The sequence below is a fragment of the Staurois parvus genome, unplaced genomic scaffold, assembly GCF_062004578.1.
Source record: "Staurois parvus isolate SC_StPar_1 unplaced genomic scaffold, SC_StPar_1.0 ptg001685l, whole genome shotgun sequence".
Taxonomy (NCBI): domain Eukaryota; kingdom Metazoa; phylum Chordata; class Amphibia; order Anura; family Ranidae; genus Staurois; species Staurois parvus.
The window spans coordinates 1-5,000 of NW_028319481.1; the positions used below are offsets into that span (position 1 = coordinate 1).

The 5,000-nt window shown below is 48.4% G+C and overlaps 1 non-coding gene across 1 annotated transcript; it reads right to left on the minus strand.

Moving 5' to 3' along the window:
* Positions 1-257: 257 nt before the first annotated feature.
* LOC149434762 (U4atac minor spliceosomal RNA) lies at positions 258-383 on the minus strand. The gene has a single exon (XR_016308624.1). It is a non-coding gene; the product is annotated as a U4atac minor spliceosomal RNA (small nuclear RNA).
* Between the last annotated feature and the right edge of the window lie 4,617 nt (positions 384-5,000).

The window sequence follows — 5,000 nt, forward strand, 5'->3', positions numbered from 1 at the left end:
GAATATTGGTATTCCAGTATATGAACCAAACCGAAGTATAACAATTGGGTACCTTAGATCCGTACTTTCCCGATAACTCGGATAACAAGCTTCATGAATCCTAACTTGAAATGTGTTGTCATGTCCTGTATTAGCTATGATATGCTGCCATCTAGTGACTGTAATGAGGTTTCTCAGCCCTATGTTGTTAGTGATGTTATACTGCCATCTACTGGCCGGACTATATATCACATTCTATTTTTTACTGATCATAAGTGGGTTCCAAAAATTGTACCTTTCTAGCAATTGCTCACTAGTGGCACTAATGTGTTGTTTTTGGCGTTAGCAGTACTGCCCTCACTAGACGTTCATTGGCCAGTAGCGCACCCCAAGAGAAGGATGGTTGGCTGGAGTATGATTTGAATTTTGGTGGGAAATTTGGAAACCTGATTCCGCTTATGGTGATTATTTGTTTTTTAATATCACTAAATACCTCCAGCTGATCGTACATATCGTACACATCGTCCTCTCCGACATTTTTTCCAGTTTTGGTTTCATCGTCGTACTTTCTTTAGTGTTTTATTTAGCTGAAAGTGTAGGAAGTGCATTCTACCCATAATGCACTTGTGTGCTCATTTACATATTGTACTATTCAGCTTTTGTAACCTTCTGCAGGGCGGTATTTGTTTTCTGTCACTTGTCTTTTGAATTGCGAATTGCATTTGCATGGTGTCAGTGAATTTTAAATGTTTAACTCTTCGTTTTCAGGTGGCGTTGCTGGGAATGGATATTTTATCAGCTTTATCGCGCGATTGCAGGATCGCTTCAAATCTCAGATCAGTAGGGCATCGCCATACAGACAATATTTATTTATTTGAGATAAAAGTAAAAATTAAATATGCAGTAAATATATACGATGGCATGAAAAAGTATGTGAACCCTGGGAATGAACTGGTTTTCTGCAGTAATTTGCCATTAAATGTGATCCAATTCCCACAACAGACACACAATCTGCTTCAGATGATTTTTTTTTAATGTCTTTTATTAACCACTTCCAGCCCGGACACTTTCCCCTCCTTCCAGTCCGGACACTTTCCCCCCCCTTCCAGTCCGGACGCTTTCCCCCCCTTCCAGTCCGGACGCTTTCCCCCCCTTCCAGTCCGGACGCTTTCCCCCCTTCCAGTCCGGACGCTTTCCCCCCCTTCCAGTCCGGACGCTTTCCCCCCCTTCCAGTCCGGACGCTTTCCCCCCCTTCCAGTCCGGACGCTTTCCCCCCCTTCCAGTCCGGACGCTTTCCCCCCCTTCCAGTCCGGACGCTTTCCCCCCTTCCAGTCCGGACGCTTTCCCCCCCTTCCAGTCCGGACGCTTTCCCCCCCTTCCAGTCCGGACACTTTCCCCCCCCTTCCAGTCCGGACACTTTCCCCTCCTTCCAGTCCGGACGCTTTCCCCTCCTTCCAGTCCGGACGCTTTCCCCTCCTTCCAGTCCGGACGCTTTCCCCCCCTTCCAGTCCGGACACTTTCCCCCCCTTCCTGTCCAGGGCAATTTTCAGCTTTCAGCGCTATCACACTTTGAATGACAATTGCGCGGTCATGCAACACTGTACCCAAATTAATTTTTACCATTTGTTTGAGACAGATAAAGCTTTATTTTGGTGGTATTTATTCACCGCTGGGATTTTAATTTTTTTTGCTATTTAAATGAAAAAGTCCAAACATTTTGAAAAAAAAGTGTTTTTTTTTATAAAATTTTGCAAATAAATAATATTTCATCATAAATCTTTGCCAAAATTTTATTCCATTATCTTTTTAGTAAAAAAAAAAATACAAATTAGTTTATAACAAAAAATTATAATTTTTAAACATTTAATTTTTTACATTTTTATTTTATTTTTTTTATATTATTTTTTTTTTTTTTTTTTTTTTTACATACTGTCACCTTAGCAGTACAGTGTCCTACTTGTGGGGGGTGATGAAGATGAAGATTTTTTTTTTTTTTTACACTGATTGCTTTTACACCCATATAGGATGTAAAAGCAATCATTTCTCCTTCTCTCTGGCTGCATTCTTGCACTCATTCAGAAGTACTGAGTGAGCTGTGATTGGTCACAGCTTGTCACATGATACGAGGCTGTTGTGAATAGCCTTGTACCATGTGACCTCTGTGATCATTCACAGATTTCACACATAGTAAGCAATGATGTCACAAGTGACATCTTGCTTACTACTTTGCATGTGATCACTGATTGGCCAATCAGTGATCACATGATCGGGACCTCGTACAGAGGTCCCGTCCGACGATCAGTGTTTCACTGTGTCCGGAGGACACAGCGGGCACCAGATCGCGGTGCTGCGCGCTCCGAGGGAGCGCGCACAAGCAGGGGGCAGGGAGGCTGTTTATAAACGGCCACCCGCCCCTGCACTTCCACCCTCCTGCCGTTTTTATACAACGGCCGGTCGGGAAGTGGTTAAACAACGATTAAGCATTTACAGCGGTGGAGGAAAAAGTAAGTGAACCCTTGACGATATTAGATGCTTACACTCCGTTTGGCAGCATTGAATTCAAGCAAGTGCAGCATTTACCTCTGGATCCGACCTGCACAACGTTCAGGAGGCATTTTACACGGTTCCTCTTCAAAAACTGCTTCATCTCAGACACATTTGTAGGCTCTCTGGAGGCCATTCCACAGCTTCTCTATGGGGTGAAAGTGTCGCTAAACCCACAACCATAAAATCCGTCTGTGCAGTAAAGCATGCTGGTTATACTCACTGTGGAAGAGGTTAATCATCCGCATTCTGCAAAAAAGCTGTTTGATCCTGTCTTTTCTGACCCTCCCCTTCTTCTACAGTTCCCAATCCATCTGATACTACAGAGCTCTAGGAGTCACTCTGCACATACTCAGTTGGTGTGTTTTGCTAGAGTTTTTTTTTTTTTTTTTTTTTGGAGGGTGCATGTGAACAGCACAGGGCCAATCAGCACTGTCCAGACAGAGGAACAGGGGTCATGCAGCTTCATAGGACAGCCAGAGCAGAATGAAAACTCCTACATGATTAACCAGTGCTCTGCCGGACACTGATAGAAGTCACAAGACTGCTATATACTGCTGATGAGAAAAGGGATTTAGCAGTTTATATTTACTAAACATAAATTTATTTCCATGTAGTGCAGTGGTTCTCAACCTTTCTAATGCCGCGACCCCTTAATACAGTTCCTCATGTTGTGGTGACCCCCAACCATAAAATTATTTTCGTTGCTACTTCATAACTGTAATTTTGCAGTGGGAGGAATAGTGCCACATCATTGGTGTCAGTGGAAGGAGTAGTGCCCCATCACTGATGTCAGTGGGATGAGTAGTGCCCCATCGTTGGTGTCAGTGGGGGGAATAGTGCCCCATCGTTGGTGTCAGTGGGGGGAATAGTGCCCCATCGTTGGTGTCAGTGGGGGGAATAGTGCCCCATCGTTGGTGTCAGTGGGGGGAATAGTGCCCCATCGTTGGTGTCAGTGGGGGGAATAGCGCCCCATCGTTGGTGTCAGTGGGGGGAATAGCGCCCCATCGTTGGTGTCAGTGGGGGGAATAGTGCCCCATCGTTGGTGTCAGTGGGGGGAATAGTGCCCCATCGTTGGTGTCAGTGGGGGGAATAGTGCCCCATCGTTGGTGTCAGTGGGGGGAATAGTGCCCCATCGTTGGTGTCAGTGGGGGGAATAGTGCCCCATCATTGGTGTCAGTGGGGGAATAGTGCCCCATCATTGGTGTCAGTGGGGGAATAGTGCCCCATCATTGGTGTCAGTGGGAGGAATAGTGCCCCATCATTGATGTCAGTGTGGTGGAGGGGGGAATAGTGCCCTATCGTTGGTGTCGGTGGGGGGAGGAATAGTGCCCCATCGTTGGTGTCAGTGGGGGGGAGGAATAGTGCCCCATCGTTGGTGTCAGTGGGGGGAGGAATAGTGCCCCATCGTTGGTGTCAGTGGGGGGGAGGAATAGTGCCCCATCGTTGGTGTCAGTGGGGGGGAGGAATAGTGCCCCATCGTTGGTGTCAGTGGGGGGGAGGAATAGTGCCCCATCGTTGGTGTCAGTGGGGGGGAGGAATAGTGCCCCATCGTTGGTGTCAGTGGGGGGGAGGAATAGTGCCCCATCGTTGGTGTCAGTGGGGGGGGGGGAAATAGTGCCCCATCATTGGTGTCAGTGGGAGAAATAGTGCCCCATTGTTGGTATTAGTCACACAAATGATGGGGCACTATTCCTCCCACTGACACCAATGATACTTACTTTGCTGACCCCTGCTCCAGCCTGGGCTCGCTCTCTCACTTACCTGTCAGCTGTCTTCCTTCTCTGGCCGCTCTCCTCTTCACTTACTCCGGCAGTTCCCTCGATCTTCTTAGATCTACGCGCGCTGCCGCTCGGCTCCTCCTCTCCAAGCTCCACCTCCTCGCCGGTGATTGGCCGCCTGTGTGCCTCTCCTGAGCTACAGTTCCGGTGGCCAATCAGCGGCGAGGAGGCGGAGTTGTTGAGGGATCCCGGAGGTGTGGCCAGGTGACAGGGCAGCGTGTCATCCCGCCCACACATCGACTGAGTCAGAGGAGCGGTGTCTCGGTTCCTAAGACCATCGGAAATATGTGTTTTCCGATGGTCTTAGGCGACCCCTGGGAAATGGTTGTTCGACCCCCAAAGGGGTCGCGACCCCCAGGTTGAGAACCGCTGATGTAGTGTGTACTGTGGGGCACCAGATATAGTGAATGGGGGGGTCCGGGGAGAGTGAATATAATGAATGCAGGATCGGGGGAAAGCAGATATAGTGAATGCAGGGTCCAGGGAGAGCGGATATAGTGAATGCGGGGTCCGGGGAGAGCGGATATAGTGAATGCGGGGTCCGGGGAGAGCGGATATAGTGAATGCGGGATCTGGGGGGAGCGGATATAGTGAATGCGGGGTCCGGGGAGAGCGGATATAGTGAATGCGGGGAGAGCGGATATAGTGAATGCAGGGTCCGGGGAGACGGATATAGTGAATGCAGGGTCCGGGGAG